General features: G+C 48.4%; 1 protein-coding gene across 1 annotated transcript in view; it reads left to right on the top strand.

Annotated features, from left to right (window-relative positions):
* The window catches only part of TNS3 (tensin 3), a 245,918-nt gene that overhangs the window by 17,345 nt on the left and 204,180 nt on the right, over positions 1 to 24,393 (top strand). The window contains exon 2 of the mRNA XM_008063105.2: positions 5,734 to 5,771. The gene's annotated coding sequence lies outside the window, so the exon portion shown is untranslated. The remainder of the gene's footprint in view (positions 1 to 5,733; positions 5,772 to 24,393) is intronic.

Here is a 24,393-nt window from a genome sequence, read left to right as displayed (position 1 = left end):
CATGTGATCCTCCCAAGTAGCTGGGACTACAGGCAGGTGCCACCACGCCTGACCAATTTTTTTTGTTTTAATTTTTTGTAGAGACATGATCTCACTAAGTTGCCCAAGTTGCTCTCAAACTCCTGGCCTCAAATGATTCTCCTACCTCAGCCTCCCAAAGTGTTGGGATTACAGGTGTGAGCCATGGTGCCTGGCAACTGTTGATTTTAACAGAAAATTAAGAGTTGTCAGAATCTTCGTGATGGATGCAAGTCTTCTAAGATGCCAGTTTTAACTTGAAATCTCAATTTTTTTGTCATTGGTTTATTGTGATAGCCTTACTTTTTTCCTTTTTGAGAAGATGACAGGCACTTGGGTCTGAATAACCATATTTTGTCTGCTAGGAGTTCTTTTGAATAAAAATGATGCTCACTGACAAAGTGGATAGTTTAGCTGTCAACTCATACAAGTGCCAACGCTCCATTGTGCTTCAGCGTGCAGAGGTGCTTTCTGTGACTTCCTTTTGGTCTCACAGCGTAGTGAGAAGGTTGAGATTTAATAAAATCAGTACTTTTTTGTTGCCATATCAGGACATTCTCAGGTGGAACTGGCTTTTTTTAAAGTGCAAGTGCATAGAGGTAAAGAGTGGCTTGGCTTCTAGTATGGGTTGGGCTTGTGTCTGACCATCTGCAAAGGTGCCAGCACTTTGACCTGCCACCAGTGCAATGGCACCATGAAGGAAAAGGCAAGAAGCATCCTAGTGTAATTGTGAAAATGATTTTGACCTCATCATTCCCTGATAGGTCTCAGGGACCCCAGGATCCTGAAGACCCCCTGTACCAATAGGATTTAACCCTATGTCTGGGGTGATCTTTCTGTGACTCACATAGTAATGGCGGGGAAAGTTAGACTAATAAAACTCTGTGGAGGACGAAATGGAGGATGGATACTAAGTTGGAAGCACACGGTGACTATCATATTATACAACAGAGAAGTGGGACTTTGGAAAATCCTTCTTCTACATAGCAAGTCTGTAACGGTTCCCAAAAGATGCTAGGCGTCTTTTCTGCACTTGTTGTCTTTCTGGGTATTATGCTCTGTAGCAGGAGGTGTGGAACTAGTTGGGAGAATGTGGCTCTGGGTAGGACCAGTGGATAGTATAGGAGGAAGGCACCAGGCTGTGTTGTGGGGGTGACTGGGGCTGCCATGGGAGGAGAGCTCAGAGTACCATGAATGCAAGGTCACCTGAGAGGTCCAGAGAGAGCAAGGTCTGTGGAAGCTGAAAGAGCTCCCAGGGGCCTGTGAGCATGACACTGGGTGGAAGACAGGACTGTGAGAGTTCGTGGGTGCTCAATGTCCAGAAACCAGAGAAATTGCCATGGAGAAAAACTCACAAGGAGAAAGAGTTTAAAGAACGGACTTGATCTGTTTAAATGGCATCTTCGGGAACTTTGAGTGGGTAATATTAGCACTGAGTATCCTGCCAATCCTGATCTATGCACTTTCCACGTATCCACTGTTCTATGAGTCCTCTCTGTGACCCATTGTATAGATGAGGAAGCTGAGGCCCCAAAATGAGGACCCTCTGTCCTTAAGTTTGGAGAATCATTTGATGATTTCAGCAGGAAAAGCTGGACAAGGCTCTGAGGGAGCAAAAGGAAGTGGATGATAGAGCCTTTGATTTATTTTTTAGTGACAAAGACATATTAGTTGAGGATGAACAGGACTCCTTTCACATAAATAAGTGAAGGTGTGGGGTGCTGGGGAAATTGTGATGAACGTGTTTGCAGAACACACATGATTTATACCATCTAAATTTAATACCATCTAAATTTAAATCCACTGGGAGGCAGGATCATACCTCAGAACAGCCGTGTGGTGTTGGGCCTGGGAATGGTGAGATTTGCGTATTGATTTACATCTGGGAATGGAGCGAAGAGTCTCTTTGTTTTAGAACCTGCATTGATTCTGCCGGACTTTTTGAAAATGGTTTTCCGTCTCCTCTGGGTAATTCAGGACCATTCGTACAGCTGAAAGCTGCCTGGCATTTAAAGCAAAGGATGACGAGCTGGGTCAGGCCTTACGAGAAAGAAGTGGATTGGGGTGGTATGTTTTGTCTTTTGGGCCTGTGTGTGTTGGAGATGCCTTTTGGTGGGAAGCCTTGCTGCTGTTGGGGACCTCCTTTCTTGCCAGTGTCTTTGCAGGCTGGAGTCCCCATATGGTGATCAGGAAACGAGGTCCCCCCCCCCGTGTGTGTGGTCCTGTCGGCCATGGGCTTCTGAAGCAGATCTAGAGCAGGTAGGCTACACAGTTGTCCAAGGAACGAACCCTCAGGTCTCATCCACAAACCTCACCTCTCGATCGTAAATCGGGCAGATATGAGTCGCTCCCTCCTGGGGTGTGATGAAGATTTGGCTAATGCCTGTGTAGTTAAAACTTTCAGGCTCCGAATATGTTCACTGCTTGTGACTCCTGTGGTTGCTGCGTATAAAGATGCCGTCCCTTGATGAGATGACCTCGTAGCTGTCGGGAGAGAAGGGTATACAGAGATTACCTTGAAATGACAAGCGATGGGGTCAGTGGCACAGAAGTTTGTGGAGAATTCATGCATGGAAGCGGCCAAGAGGGGCCTGGGAGGTGGCTCAGAATGGAAGTGAATGAAGAGCTAGAATCGGCATGGCCAGGAGGAGGAGAGACGGGGGCCTTTCACCTGTGGGTGGCAGGATTTGAAACCAAGCCTGGACGCTGTCCGATTCATTTTCTGTAACCTATCTGAAAGCCAGTGTGGCTGATGAAAGGCTGGATCTGAGACAGAGATGGGCTGGAATCTCACCTGCGTGGGCCAGCACTGCCCCCTTGGGCAGTCACTTTCACCACTCCTCTCTGAGGGTGCCTGTGAGGAGCAAGTGTGGTAGCACCTGGGGATGTATCTCGTACAGGGCACAATGCTGACCAGAGCTGGGCTGTGGGTGGGTTGGTTGTGGACTTGCTACTGGTGGTCAGATGTGGTCTCAGTACACACATACATACAATTCTGAGGGTCATCTGCCTGCCAGTGGACAGAAGCAATGGCTCTGCCTCTCAGGTTTGGAGCCTTGACTCGTGGGCAATTTCACTATGATTACTGAGAGTCAAGATTTGGCCCTACAATGGCCTATGACTCTTGTGGCCAAGTAGGCCATCCACCATGGATGTTTATCTCAATGCCACCTTTCCACTGAACAGAGCCCTTTTTAAGGTTAAGTTGGCCTGCTATATTAATTATTTCCTGCTGAATGACAAATGACCCCAAAAGTTAGGACCTTAGCACCACGGTAAGCTTCTAGCAATACTCACTGTCCCTGGATTAAGAAGGTGGCACTTAGGTGGCTGGGCCGTTCTGGCTCAAGGTCTCTGGAGAGATTGTGTCATCTGAAGGCTGGGCTTGGATTGGAGACCCTTTTCTGAGATGGCACACTTGTGGCAGACTGGAACCGGTTGCTGGTGGGAGGCCTCAGTTTCTCTTCATGTAGGCCTCTCCACGGGGCTGCTTGAGTGTCCTTCTAACATGGTGTTTGGCTCTTCTCAGAATGAGTGATCCCAGAGACCAGGGCAGAAACTGTGATGCCTTTAGCTGCGGAAGTCACATGCCACCCCCTCCGCCAGGCTGCACTGTCTCATAGACCAACTGACTCTAGACCAAGCTAGAAGGGGACTAGCTACGGGCATGGGGACCAGGAGGTGACGACCAGTGAGGCCATCTTGAAGGCTGACTGCCACGTGGTGTTGTGCCAGTCACATGCTTGGGCATCTGTGTGGGCAAGAGAATTCTTCCCCTCCATCCCTGCTAACTCTCACTCACCCAGGCCAAAGGCCTCCCAACCGCCCTTTTCCTATCTCAGTCCTTCCTGCTGACCTCCACCCCAGCTGGTTTCTCTCTGAGTTTTTAAGCTTGTGTGGCAGCCACCTTTTTTCCAGTGGCCAGTCTCTCTGATCACATTTGTTTGTCGTTAGAATTTGGAAGATGTAGAATAAATTTTTTTTTGCGATGTAGAATAAATACTTTGTGAATAATCTCACAAACCTTGGAGGCTTAGAAGGACAAATCAAGACTGAGACCTTGTGGAGATAACAATCTAGCTGCGACTACTGGAGTTCTAGTAACTGCCAGGCACTGGGCAAGGGACCTAGTCTGTTCTATCCTCATTCAACCCTACGTGAACCTTTGTGATTCTGGTAGTTCATAGAAAGCAAGAGTGAGAATTGTGGTAAGTTCATGGGGTCTGGAAGTACCTAGTGAGATTTGAGGCCGGTCTCTGACTTCTGAGGCCTGTTCTTCAGGGTCCCACCGCATGTGGACATGGCTGTTTCAAAGCAAGCTCCCTTGAAGGGTGCTGTTTGACCCATGTTTACTTTGTAGGAGGAAACAGTCCCGGGGTCACAGGCCTTGCCTGGGGCAGCCTGCTTAGAGGGACAGAGCCCAGACAGGAGACCCCAGTCACTGTCCCTAGCACAGGTCTTTTTCTTTCCTCTGTCCCTGTGGCTGGCAAACTTGGGAGAAATGAGGGAATGTAGCAGATGCCCCCATGGAGATCACTAGGGAGACTGTGCTGGGGCGATTCAACTCAGTCTCATTTGCTTCATTCCTGAGTGTCTCCTGTCCTGCAGGGCCCGCTCCAGCATGCCGCAGTGGCAGAGGTGGTGACAGTGGTGGTGGCCATGGTGATGACAGTGGTGGTGGCGGAATGGTGGTGGCAGTGGCAGTGGTGGTGGCGATGGGGCTTTCATTCCTCATCACTGCAGCTGCAGCTCTGGGCAGGAGGCCTGTGAAGTCCATATTGGTCCCAGCTCTGCCTCTGTATTCTTAGGGCCTCCGAACCCACACAAAACTCTCCATCACACACTACCCCCTGCTGAAGGATTCTCCTGTGGGACTTTAGACATGAATTTCTTCTGACAGTCAGTTCTTAGGTTGCCCAGAAGTGGAAACAGTACAGAAATTGAATGCATGACTTTCTCATTCATTGAAAGGCTCCAACCCTGTCGCTTCTGGAGCATGCTTTTTTTTGTGTGTGTTGGAGTCTCACTTCGTCATCCAGGCTGGAGTTCAGTGGCATTCATGCTCATGGCAACTCCAGCGTCAACCTGCTGATCTCCAGTGATCCTTCTGCTTAAGCCTTCCAAGTAGGCAGCACTACAGGCGCGCACTACCACGTCTGGCTAATTTTTAATTTATTGTAGAGACGAGGTCTTGCCAAGTTACCTGGGCTGGTTTTGAACCCACGGACTCAGGCAATCCACTCGCCTCGGCCTCCCAAAGTGCTGGGATTACAGGCTGAGTCACCGAGCCTGGCCCTATGGGGCGTTTTCATTTTTGAATCTTATGGGCCATTTTCAAGTTTCCCCTTTTCTTTCAGGAATTGGCTGTGATTTTAGGGCATGCATTCATGCTTCTTATTCCTCAGGTTCACTGCTATTCTTCAGGGATCCAGTGTGGCTGGCTGTACCCCTTGAGAAACCAGTCTGCTTATGACACTGTTCCTGGACATTTCCACCTAAGCCACCTGAGCTGGTGCTACCAGGCAGCAGCTGTAACTCTCATGACCTTCTGCCCAAACTCTGCCATGTGACATACGTGGAAACTCCCTCGTGTCATGGGAGGTGGCCCGTGGATCTTCAAGCTAGACTTTGTCAGAGCTAGGAGGTGGAAAAAGTCTTGCTCAGAGACTGTTCAACACATACACATTCCTTCTCTCTCTCTCTCTTTTTTTCCAGCCTGCAAGTATTCCTGCCACAAGAAATGTGAAGCCAAGGTAAGCATTCTGCTGCTTTCCCATGGGACTTTTTATAGCTGAGTTGGCCTTCGTTGAATGACATGCATAGACGGGGGGCCCCTTTGGACGGTGGCCACAGAAAGGAAACTCTTAAGGAAAGAAATGGCTGGTAGATGCTTTTCGATGGGGGTGCACTTCTCATCTCAAGAATAAATCGAAGAGCTCTGAAATTCATGGGTTTAATTATAGAAAATAATTCTCAAGACTTTGATTTCAGATAGGAATTCGGTAATTTTCTTTTGGCCCGTCACCAGCTCTTTCTCAGTGACAGACGATCACTGGTTTCTCGTTGCCTTGGCATACTGCTTCACTGGCAAGAGAGGGGGTAGGAACTGAGAGGGTTGGGTACATTGGCTTGCCCTGGAGGGCTTTCCTGGCCTCACTTTGAAGATAGTTGTGCATAGATGGGTTGAGGTTTACAGCTATGGTGGAAACCTGGGATGGGGTAGTGATCCTGAGTTTGTGCATTCCTAGAGAGGTTGAATTGCCCAGTGGCCCCAAGAGCATGCCTTGTGGCATGTAAGACTTTGCTGAATGGAGAAGTGAGGTGACCAGGAATGCAGTATGGCAATGCATTCATGGTGTCTGCACGCCCAGATTTCCTAGGAATGGTGTCTGCATCTATGGATTGCCTAGGGATGGTGTCTGTACCCTCGGATTGGCTACGGATGGTGTCTGTACCCCCGGATTGCCCTAAGGATGGTGTCTGAATCCCCAGATTGCCAAGGGGTGGTGTCTGAGCCCCCAGATATCTTAGAGCTGGTATCTGTACCTCCAGCTTTCTTAGGGATGGTGTCTGTACCCCCGGCTTTCCTAGGGGTGATGTCTGCACCTCCAGATTGCCTAGGAATGGTGCTTGTATCTTCAGATTGCCTAGGGATGGTGTCTGTACCCCCAGATTTTATAGGGATGGCTTATGTCCCCAGTATTTCCTAGAGATGGTGTCTGCACCCTGGATTTCCTGGGGGTGGTGTCTGTACCTCTGGACTTTCCAGGATGGTGTCTGTACCTCTGGATTTCCTAGTAATGGTATCCATACCTCCATATTTTCTAGGGTTGGTGACTGCACCCCAAGGTTGCCTAAGGATGGCATCTGTACTTCTGGATTTCTTAGGGTTTATGTCTGCACTTGTAGGTTTTCTAGTGTTGGTGTCTGCACCCCTGGTTTCCTAGGGTCTGTGTCTGCACCCTGGGCTTCCTAGGCATGGTTTCCCTCTGCAGTGGAGCCACAGCATGTTATCCCATTGACTGTCATGCCCTGCCTTGTGGGGACCCGCTAGGTGTCCTTACAGGCTCCTCTGGCTGTAGGTACAGGGAGAGGGGGTTTTAGAGCCTTGGGAATTTGCTGCTGTTGTGGACCTCATGGGTCAGCTGTTCCGAGAACTTCCAACCTTGCTGCACATGGGTCCGTTTTCCACATGAGGCCTAGTGGGGCTGGTCTCCTTCACCCATCCCACCACAGGCACACACAAACACACACATGTACATACATATACATGCACCCACACAAACATTTGTACACACACATACACATGCGTACCCACAAACACATGCTGGCTCGCATACACACATACACACGTGTGTGCACATACATGCGAGTCAGAGGAACTAGACTATCTAGCCCTATTATTTCTCCAAGAGATTTTCTTTTTAAACCGGTCATTATGGAGAGTGCTGAGCACACGCAGGGGCCTGCGGTTCCCGTTCCCCAGTCCCAAACCAGCAGTCCCTCTGGCCTCACCACACATCCCTGCTGGCCTACTCCTTCCAGGGTATCATGTGGGGTGCTCTGGAAGCTTCCCCTTTCCAGCTGAGGCAGGCACATCTTGCTCACATACCCCTCAGCGTGGCTGATTTCTGACTGTGATTCGTTTTTGGTCTTTTCGCTCACAGATGTGCTCCTTTCTCAGGGGTGCCATGTACCTCTAGTCTAAGGGATCGTGTGGGAGTGGTGCTTCCGAAAGCAGTGGGGAGAGGGGAGGATTCCACCTTTGGGGAGTTTTTCAGACCAGGTGAGGTTTCCTCCTCCCCTAGGTGGGATTATATGTGCTCTCACCCCTGGGGTGGTCTCCCTTGTGGTGGCCTTTGTCTTCTTAGCTTGCACCTCATCTCACTGAGGGGATAGGAAAGAAGGGACAAGTGGCTTGTCCCATCTCAGCCACCAGGCCTGGCCATTGCTGGGCTACAGGTGCAGAGATAAGCCCAATGGTATTCTTCCATTCCTTAAATGTGGCCCATTGCTGGCTACTTAAGGGATTGAATTCTTTGGTTCAAAGACCATTCCAACAGCCTTAACTATCAGGGAATATGGAATTTCTAACTACAGCAACTGGCAGTTTGCTGAGGGACGAAAAGGTTTTACTCCTATCAGATCATAGTGTGGGGGGGATTTTTTTTTTTTTTTTTGATAATACAGCTTTGAATGGCAGGAGAAAATACCACCAGCTATAACAAAGTGCCTTCTCATTCCAAAAATATAATGCCATCGTTGTTGGGGATGTAAGGGCCATAAATTCTCAGCAGTTCCTGCAGTGTATGGCGCAAGGGAAGCGGCTCAGTCTTCTAGAACTGAAACGTGGCTATGGCTTCTACCATCCCATTGCACTCAGGTTTGGATCCTTGAAACTGTGTGCACCTGTATTACCATGCAGGCTTCCGATACTCAGTGCACTCAGCTGTCTCTGGAGATCCTGAGGCTTTGGTCTCACGTCAGACCTGGGACTGGGTGAGGGTGTGTGTTATGTAAACCCCCTTGTCAGCGTAGTGGGAGCACATGTGCCACGTTCAAATGTGCCTGTGTCCACTTGTGCCTGTGTCCACAGGCAGAGCATGTTCCCTGGGGTGTGTGGCTGCTGAGCAGTGGTGCTAAAAGTTACAGCCACTCAGCTGTCACTATCAGTGCCACCATCACAGGCTCTGGTCCAGGCCCTTGGTGTCCCCTCTATAGCACTGAAGACGTGAGAGACCAACCTGCAGAGATAGGGATTGAGTCATTGGCTGGGGGCTCAGGCAGGAAGACTGAGTTCGTAGCTGGGATGCTGAGAAGCCCTGATATATTGAAGCCAGTGGCTTCCTGAGCCATCAGACTGTATACACCACCTCAGGACAGGCTCTGCTGCTCAGGGGGCAGATGGAGTAAGAGATTGGGCTTAGAATCTCTGTGTGGCTTTTTGTCTGCTGAAGCTAGTCCGATCCCTCTTGCTATGTCTGGACGCTTGTGTCCTCCAAATTCTTATGTTGAAACCTGACCTCCTGTGGTGATGGTATTTGGAAGTGGGGCCTTTTGGGGGTGATTACTTCATAAGGGTGCAGTCTTCATGAATGGGATTAGCCTCCTTACAAAGCAGACCCAGAGACCTCTGTTGCCTCTTCTGCCATATGAAGGCAAGGCTAAACAGTCACCCAGTCTGCACTTACCAGATACCAAATCTGCTGGCATCTCTATCTTGAACTTCCTGGCCTCTAGAACTGTGAGAAGTCAATTTCTGCTGTTTGTAAGTCATTCAGTCTAGGATAGGCCTTCAGCCTCAGTTTCTTCATGTGTAAAATAGGTGAATAATACTTCTCCAAATTCTTCGAAAAGTGACTTTCTCCTAGCTGTTGATTATGGTGACGATGGTCATACAAGTTTTAGGGAAGTCAAATAATTTATGTACAATTACCCAAAAGCTTGGGATTTCAAATATTTTGCTTACTGGAATGTTGTGTTTACTTGTTTGAGCTGCATGAGCTGTTTGGGCACCATGACTTGGTGTTTTCCTGGCTATGATGTGACTCATTGGCAAGAGTGAAAAAGGAAGTAGGAGAAGTAAACAGTTTTAGGAAGGCACGTGTTGGTGAGGAGAGAAGGGGGAAGAAGGGGTGCCAGGTGTGTCCCCATGAAGAGCATGAAGGTGGAGTTCTGTGGGGCTTAGGCAAGCAGCTGGGGACATGGGAACCTCTTCTCTGCAATTTCAGATGCCCCGTTATGATGAGCTGCCTTTTCCATTTCTGCCCAAACCCAGAGGCATGCATTTATTTGAGGTGCACTTTGTTTGGGATATTGAGTACAATCTTGAACCATCAGAGGTTATATAAACCTCCAGAGAATTTTTTTTGCAAATTTAAGACCCCAAGTCGAGATCAAACTCATATGAGTTACCCAAGCTGGAGCACACACAGGGGATGGTGTTAAGGGGCACCCTGGAGAGGATCCTCACTCCCAGCACCTTCCTGAGCCTAGGAAGAATGCCAAACCTCCTGCCATCTGGGTCCCAAAGGTGCTCTCAGACGCAGCTCGCTGTTCCTCTCTGGGCATTCCTCCGTTTACACCCTTGTTGAATACACTGCACACACACTGACTCTACCTCCCCCAAGTGAGATGGGAGGCACCTTTCAGGCTTTGTAGGAGGCAAATGCAGTGAGAAGAGAGAAGTCCCGAGCTCTGTTTGGCCTCTCGGCTCCTTCCCCAGTCCTTGTGTTCCATTTGCTGGTTGCCCAAACCAGGGCTTTCGCCTATCCTCCAACTTGCTGCTTTTTTTCGTGAAGAGAGAGTATATCAGACAGGCCAAGCTGTAAACTCTGGAGATCTACCCAGAGATCTGGAGATCCTGGAGAAGTCAAAGGGATTCCTTCTGCCTCGAAAATCCATGCGGGATCTGCCCTCCTCGCCTGCTTCCTCAGGGACCTTTGCTGGCCTCTTGCACCAGTGATCCCCATCTTCTGGCTGGGGTTGGTGCAGGAGCCTTGGTCATCTCTACCAGATAGACTCCAGGTAAAGACTCAGTCCTCTGGGTGGTACCCATCTTCCATGGAAAATGTGGGACCCAGAGTTTATGATTTCTTCAGAAACCATCCATAGACATTTGTCCTGGGTGTCACTAGATATCCAGTGACTTAACTGATAAGTTTTAGCCATAAACGTATATGTCTGGTAGTTAACCTTTATCTTCAGATAGCTCTTCTTCTCTAAATCTTAAGAGTCACAGCTGCCATTTTTTGAGGCCTGCTGTATCCAGGGGTTGTCTGTTCACCTTTCCTCATTGGATGAAAAACATTGAAAACCAAGGAGGTAAAATGACTTCCTATTATCATATGGCTTTGAAGGTTCAGAATTCAGGGGTGTTGTGTTTCAGAGTTCAGATTTCTGCTCTTCCACATGTTCTTTGGTGCTTTGCCATCTTCAAGGGTCAGAAGTGGAGCTGAGATCCGCGTGTGTGCCTCAAGCCTACCTCACCCATGTTTCCAGAGCCTACTATGCCTCTTGGAAGGCTAACTCCATGGCCAACTTCTCTAAGATACTGATAGGGCTGAGTGTCTTTCCCGCTTGGCTTGGGGCTCGCCGTCCCTGGGCTGCATATGTGTTTCTCTCCCATGAAGGATGCCTTGAGAATTCTCTGACCCCCTCATGGCTCAGACTCCTTCTTCCCCTGAAGGCTCCACTCATTTTACTTTGGTGGAGTTTTGTCTGAGACCCCCAGGTCTCTCCAAGAATATAAGGCAGGGACAGCTTCTCTCCTCTCTTCCTGTTGTACCCGGTCAATGCTGCAGGGGCCTTGGCCGTCAAAAATGTATGTTTCTGTGTTGGACTACCTCACCCAGGGACAAGGGAGGGAGGCTGGGAGGAGCAGATGCCATGCTGAGCACTGAGCTCTACTCCACCAGATGTCTCTGCACTGCCCTGTCTTCTGTGTCCATACCTTACTGTCTCTGTGGCTCCAAAGCCCTTCCTCTTCAGAATTCCAGCAGCTCGCTCTGTTCTGCCCAGGGCAGGTTCCTGTCTTTCCTGCCAGCGTCATGGCCTTGGGGGCAGCTCTGGAGGCTGCCAACCTCTCACCTTCACCTTCAGCAGCCTTGGTCAATCCTGTGCTCCTGAAAGAGGAGTGAACCTGGTGGTACTCAGTGCCATAGCGCTTAAGATCGGACATCTGCCTTGACCTCCCCAAAGAATTTAAGTGGTAGGCTTTTCTCATATGTTTTTTCCCTAAGAGTAAATGACCTGGCGATTAGAAGGACCAAGGCTTTTTTCATAACCCCAAGTAAAATCCCTGGCTCTATGTACATAGAGCTCTTCTGGCCCCATTTATACCCTCTGAAGCTTTAGGCATTGTAGTTATACTCCCTGAGGCTCAATTTTTTTTATCTGACTACAGGACGGGCAGTCGCAATTCAGCAGGATGTTTGGGGTGACACAAGGCCCATATCTCAACGTCTGGCCTGCTCAGGAGGGTCGGCCGACACTGTTGGGGGATTCTCAGGAACGTGCCGAGTGCCTTGGGTGTGTTTGGTCATTTACTTGTCCCACAACTTCCCAAGGGCTCCTGTTCTGACTTTGACATGTGACCGATCTGGGACTGAGCGCCATGCCTCCTGACAAGGGCCAGACCATGTGGCCAACTTGAGCTCTGCCTCTTTGCTGTCTCCATCTCAGCAAATGTTTACATGAACGTCCTTCCTCCCTTCTCCTCCCTCCTCCTCCCTCCTCCTTGCTCTGAGGGTGGAGGCAGTTAATTTTTAAGCCACCAATTGAACAAAAAAAATCCTTTTCTCAACAACCCTTTCCTCAACAAACCTTGACTGAGGTTTACTCTAGGCTGGGTGCTGAGCTAGGCCCAAAGGCGGTGTCCGCAGGGAGCGTCAGGGCCTGCAGCCCCACACAACCAAGGGGAACAAGTGGGAGTTCAGTTCTGGCAGACGATTGTGGGTCGTCACCTGTTTCCAAACGTGTGTATGTGTGTATTTTAATGCTTGACAGATTTTCATGTTGTTTTTCACGTTGCAAAATTGGGGAGAAAGCACAGAGAGCGCGCGCGCGCACACACACACACACACACACACACACACACACACACCTATACTCCTACACACGGACTTTCCTACTGTCGGTGTCCCCTCTCCATAGCGGTGCATTTGCGACAATGGATGAGCCAGTATTGACCTGTCATTATCATCCCAAGTCCACAGTTTACATTAGGGTTCATTCTCGGTGTTGTGCGCTCTGTGGGTTGGACAAATGCCTAATGACACGGATACAGGGTTATACAGAACGGTTTCACTGCCCTAAACATCCCTTCGCCCTGCCTGTTCATCCGTCCTAACCCCTGGCAACCCCTGATCTTTTCACTGTCTCCATAGCCTTTGCCTTTTCCAGAATGTCATGTAGTTGGAATCACACAGCATGGAGTCTGTTGAGATTGGCTTTTTTTCTCACTTAGCAATGTGCATCCAAGATTCCTCCGTGTGTTTTCATGCCTCTGTAGCTCATTTCTCCTTAGCAGAATAATGTCTCATTGTCTGGATGTACCACACTTTATTATCCATTCACTTACTGAAGGACTTACTTGTTGTTTCTATGTCTTTTCTCTCTTTTTGCAAGTTGTCACTGATGTCAGAAGCAGCACTACGCATCTTTAAATTCTGTTCTTTTTGAGCCATTTTCATCCCTTTTCCTGTAAGGTCCCTCTTCTGGTAGGCTGTCCTCACACTAATCTGACCGTGCCATTCTAAATAAGAAGCAAATCATTTTACACATACCAGCTCAATAAAGGTATGTTTGGGGCTCTGGGGAGCAGCCCCCCACAGTGACAGTTGCCACCAGAAGAAGATGTGATGTGGACTCTGGCTTCCCTCTCAAAGTCAGCAAGCCACGAGTGGCTCTTCATAACAATACAGTTATTCCTTGTGAAATCATCAAGGTTTTTATATCCCAAAATAATCTGGGCCCTGAGCAGAGGGATTCCTTGGGGGAGTTCTGGGCTTTTTTGGACTTGAAGGCACCAGTAGTACCAAGCCACTGTTAACCAAGAAAGCACGTCAAGCAAGTGACCCCAGGTGTTGGCAGCTTGGAGGCCTTGCTCCCTCAGGCACTGTTCCTTGTGCTGTCTCGGTGGGGCCCTGTGGTGACCTTGCTGGTACTGCCTGGACTGGAAAGCCACAGTGTTCATCATTTTACATGGAGGGAAACCGAAGTTTATAAAGCTGATTGTGACCTTTGGCCAGCCTGATGGGACCATGTTGGCTTGTCTAGGTAAGAGTGTAATTCTCACTGCATGATGTCAGATTTGCTTTTTAACGTGGCATACGTTTAAGCTGTATCTTTGTAGGATGTACTAACCCGACCCCAAAAAGAGACCCAAAGGGAATTATAATACCTTTTGGAATAGCACATTTGTTTTCGACAAATAATATGATTTAGAAATCTGTTCTTTCATTTTCTCTGAATTGTCAGTTTCCATTCCACATTGTGTTGTAGCAAATGAAACATATGTGAGATGAGCCAGCACCTGTCTTCCTGTGTGACCTGTGTGGCGAGTAACATGATTATCAGCAGCAGGAGGCCAGAAGGTGCAGCTGGAGGGAGAACTTGGGGCCCTACATCCTGCATGTGGCTCCGGGCAGGCTTTCGTGGTACTGTCCTGTGGTTACATCAGAGGTAGGATGCTACTGGTAAAAGCACACTGTAGCTGCAAGTATCTGTATGTTTCATTGTTTAAACTAGGGCTGTTGAGATGCCCTTGGAAGTTGACTTCTAGACTCCAACCCTTGGACTTCAGACCAATTCTAACCCGAGGAAGAAGCACTCCCCACAGACCCCTCATTGCTTGAGCAATAATTCCAGCAAGTGTTCTCAACCCCTAACCCCACCCCATGAGTGGTTGTTGGGCGTCTGCCTGCCAGGGGGTCAGGAAGGAGATTAGGTGCCAACTGACCTCATGAATTGGGCTCTGATGACAGAGTAAAGGCACCCAGAGAATATGAGGCCCCTGAATTCAAAACAGATGCCACTTTCATAATGAGGATGAAAAACGTGTGAATGCCTGCCCTGACTGGGTCAGACAGACCAGGGTGGGAGCCAGGTCCTGGAGGGAGCCCTGTGTGGTCCCAGGGCACAGAACTTTGAGACAAGACTGCCATGGGCGTATCACTCAAATATAAACAAAGCCAAAAACAAAAAATCACTTGGTGAATTATTTTCCCACTCTGTGTGTATAGATTCTTCTATACCTGAAACTCTAATAGGTGGTCATTTATGTTTCTCTGGCCTGGCCTCCTTTTGGGAGATCAGAAACAGAAAATGGAAATTTCCATATGCAGCTGGCAGAAGCAGTTCCTGAAACTTCAAGACCCATAAAAGAAAGGGTAGATAACAGACCTGAGTCTGAATTCTGACTCTGCCTTGTCCTATTCTCATGACCTTGGGCCTTAGTTTCTTCCTCTGTGAAATAGGAATTAAAATAGGACTTGTGTGGACTGAATTCAGCAGCTCTTGAGCAAACACACGGCCTGGTGGGTCTGCAGAAGCACTTTCTTCCCTTTCAAATACTTTGCTTAATTTACAGCATTTATCTTAGTAATCACTGTAGGTATCTGCAGTTTAAATTGCTGGAAACCGTCCTTTCTGCAATTGTGGTAGTTACTATAATAGGCTGTTTCATGAAATGTTGCCTCCCACAAGCATACATCAATATGTATCTTATTTGTTAACTGTTAAATGACAAGAACATTTGTATATTTTCTAAATTCTTGTCCAGAGAATGGAATCTGTTCTTGCAAACAAACAAGTCCCATTTAATTGCTTGATTAGTGCCTCAGCAGCAGTCTGAGCGCACCTGGAAGTGGTCCCATGTGGCCAGTGGCACAGTTGTGGGCTCGTTTTTTCCTGAAGTTGGGAACTCAAGTGCTTCCTGCTCGAGGCTGCCTCTGTGGCTTCCCCCCTGGCTGGCTGCACCTCTCTCAGCTACTTCCAGTGCCGTGCATTTGTGATGGCTCTCCCTGCCCTGGCTCACCCCAGGGAGGACATATGTGGCCCTGGCCCACAGTGCCGCAGCCATCATGACCGGGGCCTAGGACAGAGTCAGATGCTGCAGGTGGCCCTGCCCGTGGTCTTGGGGTTCTGGTGTGATTTCCCACAAGCCCCTGAGGAGCAGGTGAAGACCCCCCTGTGCTCTCTGCCTCCCTTCTGACGACATGTGCCTGGAGTTCTCTGTTGTGTGTGTCTGGACTTCTCCTCCCTTCCTCTCTCTACTGGAGCTGCCTCCCTGTTTACTGGTGATGTTGCTTCGTGATAGCTGACACGGTCTGCTTCTTTCAATTCAGGCTCTGGTGGTGTGCGGATGGAAGTTTATAACCCACTGGGGGTGTGGCTGTCTGATTGGTAGCCTTTGCTGATTTCTCTGGTGAAAATACTCCCCCTGTGGCTCTTTCCAAGCTATCAGCGTGACATTAATCAGCTTGAAAAATTCCTGAAAATGTCCCATTTGGCTCCAGCACCTGCTACCCATCACCTTTGTCATAGAGGCATCGCTTCTCCACATACCTGGTCCCAGTCTCTCTCTCTCTCTCTCTGCTGGCTCTGGCTGCCATCTGCAGGAGTCCCTAGATTCTTTCTAGAAGACTCCAAGCTCTGCATTTCCTGTGTGAGCTAACATCCTGTTCATGGATTTCCTTTTTTTGGACACACTTTTCTTACTACGTCTTTTTTCAGACTACCATTCATCTTTTGAATGGTTCAAAATTCCTATCTATGCCTCCCCCCCATAATCCCTCATTTCCGGGCTCACTGCGATCTCTCTGGCTTCTAAATTCTGGGCGGCCCCCTCATCTCCATGCTTCTTGGCTGGGTGACATCAGCGCCTCTCCCAGCTCTGTATACCTGGTGCTCCTCTGGATCATAAACTCTTCTTCTCTGACCCTGCCTCTCACTCTCTACGGGTTAGAACTCCATTTGCTGTACTGTGTTGACATGTCCTTGCCTCCACCTCTGGACAAGTGTTCTGTCTTTACCTTTTTTTTGGCTGATAAGAGGAAGGTGTGCTCAGTTCGTCAGCCTCAAAGATGCCCATTCTTCTTGAGTGTTTTAGACACGGGGGAGTTTTTACTATGGCAGTTCTTCCACATTGATGCCACCCATCCTGGCATCTAGCAATGTGATCTCTGTAGAAGCACATTGCAGGGACTTTCCTGGCAGTCCTGGGCCGCAGTTCTGGTTGGGACGCCACATTCAGTCTCTGAGAGTGGCTTCCCAGTGGGATCTTGATCCCGGGGTTTCCCTCTATGGCCTGTTGCTTCCGTGGTCTTCCAAGGCCTGGGATTCAGGGTGGAAGAGGTGCTCCAGGCTGCTGCTGCTGGGACTTCACTGCCGCTGTCAGTCTAGGTCACCTTGGTGGGCTTGAGAGACCGTGTGGGCCTTGTCCTCACCACCACCATACCTCCACATGACCCACTTTGCCTCCTGGCAGGCTCCTGGGTGCTCTTCCATGTTGTTAGCATGTGTGTCTGTGGGCTTAGCCCTCTGGAACACAGGATGACCAATGAGTTCGTGGCCATGAGCCTTGCACACTTGTGCTCTCCGGCGACCAGGCTGGCGTGTCTGGGGTGTTTTGAGGTGGTCTCTTTGTGTGCGTCCTCACACCACTCCTTGTGGAACTGCTTCGTGTTCTATGTGCAGAATGTTTCTAACCAGGACGCTGGCTTTTTGTTTTGTGTGGCTACTTCTGAAGGCTTCATATTAAGACCCCTATTTGTCCTTTCAGCTATATTTTTAGCAGCAGGGTCAAAACCCCTAACTAAGCATTCATGTCCCCACCTCTAGATTTTAATTTGTAACATAAAACTTCTGTTTCACCATGTGCTTCCTCTCCCCTCCCGTTCTGTAAAGCTGTTAATTTTAGGCAGGGATTCAGGAAGTGCCTACCCCCATTTTCCGTCAAGCACAGAAATAGCTCACAGAGCACCCTCCCTGAGCCTCCCGGAGCAGCCGGCCGAGTTCATTTCTGTGCGTTTCTAGGCATTTTAACTCCAGCCTTCTTGCACACTGTGTCTGCACCCCTTCAACTCTAAATTCCCCTGGAACTTTCCAAACACAAGGCATCCCTTCTGTTCTTCATAAAGCCGTGTGCAGGCATCTGGGTTGTTAAACCTCCCTGAGACTGGAAACTTCCCCCGCTCAGAGGGTCTTTAGAACAATAAACTTACAACAGCCTCTCTTGGTGGAGGTGGGGTGTGGATGTCAGAAATTATGCATCCAGGATTTTTTTCCTTTACTTTTGCAAATCATTTGGAGGGGAGTCGGTTGTATCTTAGGAGGTCAGTTAGAACACTTAGTGCTGCCCAGTGAGAGCCAGGTGGCCTGACCTTGACTGATGGATGGGTCAGTAGGAAGTAACCTTGTGGGCGTATTAAAGGTAGCTGTGTACCGACCAGATGGGTCAGAGGTTGGGCTCATGGGTACTTCTTAGGTTTTTACTTCGGGACACTGAGTACCTGTGTACCGACCAGATGGGTTAGAGGCAGGGCTCACGGGTGCTTCTTAGGTTTTAGGACCTGTGTACTGACCAGATGGGTCAGAGGCAGGGCTCATGGATACTTCCTAGGTTTTTGCTTTGGGACACTGAGTAAAGAGGAACGTCGTTAGCAGGATTTTGGGAGTAGGAATAGATGTCTGGCTTCAGATAGTGTGAACTAATTTGGGTTTCATGGAATATATTTATGTAGATATTAGCATTTGCTAGTTGTCCATGTTAAGCCTGATGTTAATTTAAACGTTTGTCTAATGATTTGATGATAAAGTTATGATCTGTTAAGGTCTCTCATTTTTTTCCTTTCTTGTCAGCCTTCCTTGGATCAAAGGATGATTGGCAAAGACCGTTGTGTGATTCATTGTGTTATTTCAGACAGTTTTGACAAAATGTCTTTTGGGGAAATTTCCCTCAACGCTCCCCTGTGTGATATTTGCCATTTTCTTCTAACCATTGTCTGTCTGTGCCTTTTCTTCCTTATTAAGCTGTTTTCCTGACAACAACTACTAATTCTTTCTCATCTTAGTGCCCTGAAGTGTGAAATTTGTTTGAAATATCATTCTTCAATGAATGAATGAATGGATGGATGACTAAGAATGAATGAATGAATGGATGACTGACCCAAAAAGAGTTTGCAGAAGTGACCAGCTCACTTCCTTGTGCGATTTCTTTCCTTCACTGACAACCACTGAGCATTGAGCAAAGAGACCCACACCTCCCTCTGGAAGGGCAGCTCTACTGATGAGCTCCTGTGGTTCCTCCCTAGAAGTATACACTTTCTCTGCAATGTCATCAGCCAGAGGTCAGTGGAAATCAGGACCTGCTGTGGGGAGCCTGTGGTTGGTTTCAGATGGAAATCGCAGATGCTGCGTGGCCTCCCAGGAAGCAAGGGTTGGGGGTGACATTAGCTGATGTGAGCCGGATGCCGTCCTAATAAGCTGCCTGATGAACCGGCCTCAGATCCCACAGACTCGGGACCCTCTCCAGCTTGGTATTCCCATGACCAGAAACTCCCCTTTCTCAGCAGGAAGCTGGCATGCTTGAAAACACACATGTCCACTCAACTGCCTCGCAGTTGATGCTGTACCCAACATTCTTCTTAAAAGCCTCTGGAAACAGGGCTTTGTTTTAATATTACTGTTCCCTTGGACCTTCCCCTTTGAAACAAGAAGGGGATGTTAGAAAAGTCACGGGGGAATGGGGGAGTTGTGTCATTTCTACACTCATGTTTTAAAAAAAAACAAAGGAAGCACATGTTTTGCTTGTCCTGACACTTTGGCGCAGTTCATTGACTGGGGGTGAGGGCACGTCTTACTTGTGCGTCTCCTGAAGAACTTGAAGCATGGCCCCCTGACCCACCGAAGGCGAGTGGGTGGCTTTCTAGGCAGCGGGAGTAGCCTGGGCCGAGACTAAGGTGGGGAGTGGGGTTAGGCCAAGGGACTTGAGCCTGGACCACTGCTGGTCAGAAGTGAGGACAGAGAAGAGGGTAATGGGTGGGAGTAGTGGCAGTGCTGGGCTCTGGAGCTCATAGTGTAGTGTCAGGCAGGGTGGCTGCTTTCCCATGTGGCCATCTCCTCCATGCAGGCCTGGGCACCTGGCGTGTGGGCCGAAGTCCAGCCTTCCTGTCTGTGGCCAAGCCGAGTGCCCTGGCGGGGGCTGCCTCCACCACAAGGTACCTTTTTCTCCCTGATGGGAAGGACTCCTGGCTACCTTTCCAAGGAGTGATGGGACCAGTCCCTGAGAAATGCTCATTGGGTTGCTTCAAGAGGCATTGGTTGAACTTGAGCGAGGTTCTCTAGAGCAAGGGCAGAAAGCCAGGATAGGGCAGACACGGGATGGTGTCTTCTTGTCATTTGTGAGTGGGATTGGCAGTTGCTGGCATGTAGTTGGGAAGGTGGTTGATTGTGGCACAAATAATTAAGGTCCCCATTCATTGGTCCTCGTACAACTTCTTGAGAGTCTAATGTCTTAACTTTTGTGTTAAACATGAATAAACTGAAGCAAAATATATTTTGAATTTCCTTAGACCATCAGTTGAATGGTTTTAAATGTTAACTCTGTCAAGTATATCATCCAAGCCCATCCTTCCAGGAACCTGTGAGATTACTTTCAGGAACTGGCCATGACTCACAGGGACACGCAGATGTCAGTGTCATCGCAAGGCCATCTCTGCAGGCCATAGTACTCGGGTTACAACATCCCACCCAGACCTGTTATCTCAGGCCCTGTCACTTGGTTCTCCTTTAGGTGAACAGGAGGGCTGAGGGAGATGTCCATCTCACCCATGTTAAATATGATTGTGAATTCGTCTTGCTGCTACAGCTTATCATCGGAAAATCATCTCAGGAAATGCCAAGTCTGGATGCTACAGTGGGGTTTGTGTGTCAGGAGAGATATACATAGTCCTTGTGGCCCTTCAAGATGGTCTTCGGTCATTGTGCTGTTGTCTTCGGAAGAACACAGGTCTCCTCTGACCTCCGCACCAATCTAATAGTATGTGTTTAATATACTCACACTCTGTCAAAAGGATTTCCTATGATCTTGACATCCACAGCCACCTTGGGAGGTAATAGCCTCCCCATTTCACAGAAGAGGAAAGTTGAGTTCACAGAGGTCAGCTCTGTGAGTTAATCAGGGCCAGCTGAAAGAAGCAGAGGGCATGCTATGATTTCAGTCTCTTAATGCAAAGAGTGGAGCGTTTCCTAGTCTATCCAGTGACTCTATGGAATTTAAAGTGTGTGTGTGTGTGTGTGTACATATCATATATACACACACATCTTTGGTTTAAAATAAATTCTTGTTTAAAATTGAAGCTTCCATGCAAAAGTCATGTGCCACAAATGTTCAGCCTGCTGTATTTTTTGGGGGAATTGTGACATAGATGGGGAAGCCGATGCTGCTTCCCTGGCTCCTCTGCCCCACTGGCATGCTGGGTGAGGCCTGCCCTCCTTCATTGGAGCAGGGGGACTCCATTGGCACTCACGCACTCTTGTTCACCTTTGGCCTCTGCCGTTGGCACTTGGAAACTCCTCATCTGGGTGGTGCATGGCATTGTTGCTGCCATTTGCTTCTTCCCATGCTCATTTAGAGCTGCTTTCTTCCACTCCCCTGATGGACGTCTCTGAAGGATGGCATTCTAGTGCCTGACACACTGGTGTGGGTGTGCCTGGGGCCGCGCACGTCACTGGGTCTGCTATTTCTGTGCCCTGTTGTTGTCTAAAGAATCATCCCCCCACTCAGAGGTTGAAGCCAACAAGCTGTGACAGCTTTGTGAGCTGGCCACGCAGTCTTCAATTTATGTGGTGCCAGCTGGGGCTTGGGGCTGCCAGAGGGTCCCAAATTCATCATGCCCATTTCTGACTGTTGGCACTGGGCTGTTGGGTGTCTTGGTGTTCCTTTATCAGCTTGTGGGTGTAGCTGCTACCCTTCGCCATGGCGGCTGGGCCAACCATGGGATCCTCAAGACTTCCTAAGGCTGGGCTTCGAAAGTTCTGCCATATTCCACGCATCCCAACAGGTCACAGGGTGAGCCGGGCCCAGTCCAGATCCAAAGGAATGGGGACAGACCCCACTTCTTGATGGGGCAGTGGCAGAGTGATGTTGCAGGAGACCTGGTGTGATGCCACAGTCTTTGAAAACACAACTGACCGAGCTCTTACTCAGAGACGTGTTGGGAATAATGTGCAGGGATGGTATTGGAAAGGTAACTGTCATCTCTTCTAATTAATTAAAGTGAAAATGATTTTATTGCTTATGATAAGTGGCCTGTGAGAGATTCCTAGGCCAGTCAGGATGTAGCTGGTGTGGAGTGACTGAGTCGCGACCTGGATTTTCCTTGTGGAAATGGATCCAGTAATTTTGATGCAGTTAAATCTTAATCCTTGGCATTTTAAATGATCCCCCAAAAATCTTTAAAAGACTTCTTAAAATAATTGCTTTTTAATCTTTCTGCTGTTAAGTTGGATTTATGAGTTTTTCTTCTTGTTCTCTTGCCAGCCACTAACATTTAATCAATCACCGGATGTTTCTGTTTCTCCTTTTTAAAAAGATACGACACAGGACTCTGATAAGTATCAGTCCAGGAGTCCTGTAGACCCTGATTGTGGTCTTGCCTGATGCTGTGGGGGTCTTGGGCCAGGTGGGCTTCAGCTGTCCAATGAGTGTCCGGCGAGCCCCTCGGCCTCCCTGCCAGCCCCCCCTTGTAGGACGGACTCATTACAAGAACGCATGCCAACTACTGGGGTATTCTGTTGTGCACCTCTTGCTGGGACTTATGTACCATGCATCTAATTGGTCCTGGAAGTGTACTTTTCAGCCACTTTCAGATTTCCTGGGACATTGATCCAACAGTAGATTCTTGTTCGATTTCGGCCCTGGGACCAATAGTGGCAACGTCACAGATGCAGAACAGTATTATTTAAATTATATTATATTTCCTACAAGTAGGGACTTTCTTGCCTGAAGCCAAGGAAGACCTGACCTGCCCTGTGGGTGGTGACTGCGGGCCTTAATCTGGTAAGGGGAGTCAGTGGTCAACAGCTACACAACCTTGGTAATGGTGAGGGAAAGGGCTTCCCTTCTGGGGTAGGTGCACAACTCTTATTCTCTCTGAAATTATTAGAATCACAGCGCTGGATTGAAAGAAGAAACTGAGGCCCCAAGAGGCTAGGAGAGCTGAGACCAAGAACTGAGAAAGCCTCGAAGGGACTGACTTTTTCCCTCTCTTCTTTCTCTCTCTCTCTGCCATGGGCATGGTCTTCACAAGGTGCTTGTTAACTTGGAGGAAAAATGTAATACCCCGATTCCAGGAATTCTCCTTTTCTTTCTCTTCCACTCCCTGTCTGCTTGTGGCTCGCAGGCTGAGGAGGTTTAATTGCGTCTGCTGGGCTGCGTGTTTTCTCATGGGGATTAGAGCAGGCTAAATTGGGCTTTAACGCTTAGCAGGATAACAGAGCTTCCTGAAGAATGTGAACCTAATTAGGGATTCCAGGGTCAAGTCTAACAAAGGGTACACAGAAGCAAAAGTTAGGGAGACCTCTTGAAGGAAGTAAAGAAAGTTAATAAAGTCTCCAATGTCCTCATTTTGTACCTCTAGCCTTTGTATAGACCTGTTGTTGTTTGCAGGCTTGTTTTGAAAGTCTGACCCTTGGTTTCTCTTCAACCCTTGATGGAGCCCCCAACCACAGGGAACATTGTAGAAGCAGCCTTGAATGATGAGCAGCGGTTACCCCCCACCCCCCACCCCAGGACCCTGCCTGGAGGACACAGTTCCTGCTGGTTTTCTGAGAAAGTTCTGGGTCCACTGGTCCTATCAGATCTTTGATTGTTGGTGTCAGAGACTGAGTTGTATGCACCCCTCATACCCCTGAAATTCATATGCTGAATTCCTAGTCTCCAGGACCTCAGAATGAGACTGTATTTGGAGATAGGATCTTTAAAGGGGTAGTTTAGTTATCATAGGGTCGTTAGAGAGGCCCTGACTGGTGTCCTTATAAAAAGGGAGATTGGAAAGAAATGCAAATTAAAACTACACTGAGATAGCACCTAACTCCAGTTAGGATGGCCATCATCAATAACTCAAAAAACAACAGATGCTGGAGGGGATGTGGCAAAAAGGGAACACTTTTACACTGTTGGTGGGAGTGTAAACTAGTGCAGCCTCTGTGGAAGACAGTGTGGCGATTCCTAAAAGATCTAAAAATTGACCTTCCATAGGACCCCGCAATCCCCCTACTGAGAATATACCTGGAAGAACTCAAATCACTCTATAAAAAAGATACCTGCCCACGAATGTTTGTCGCAGCATTGTCCACAGTAGCAAGAACATGGAACCAACCGTGTTGCCCATCAAAAGAGGACTGGATTAAAAAAATGTGGTACATACACATGATGGACTATTATGCAGCCATAAAGAAGAATAAAATCATGAACTTCGCCGCAACTTAGATGGACTTAGAATCTATTATACTGAGTGATCTTTCACAGAAACAAAGAACTGAGAATCACGTGTTTTCCCTCATAAGCGGACCTTGAACAATTATCCTAATACTCTAAGAAAAGTTTTGGCAGTAGCGGGAAACTGCCGGGAGAGGAGCAGGGAAGTGGGATTGGCAGTAGTGGGAATCTGCCTGTGGAAGGGTGGCACACCTCATCAACAAGGGTACCTGCATAATGAACACTTGTATACCTACCCTGAATTGAACCCCACATCCTCAAAATAAAAAAAAATTAAAAGTAAAAAAAAAAAAAAGGGAGATTGGGACACAGACACACACAGAGGATGGCCATGTAAACACAGGGAGGAGACATCACTCTACAAGCCCAGG

Source organism: Carlito syrichta, unplaced genomic scaffold (genome assembly GCF_000164805.1).
Source record: "Carlito syrichta isolate Samal-C Ts95f unplaced genomic scaffold, Tarsius_syrichta-2.0.1 Scaffold306591, whole genome shotgun sequence".
NCBI classification, from domain to species: Eukaryota; Metazoa; Chordata; class Mammalia; order Primates; family Tarsiidae; genus Carlito; species Carlito syrichta.
Note: the sequence above shows the minus strand (reverse complement) of the source record. Positions and strands in the feature narration are given on the sequence as shown.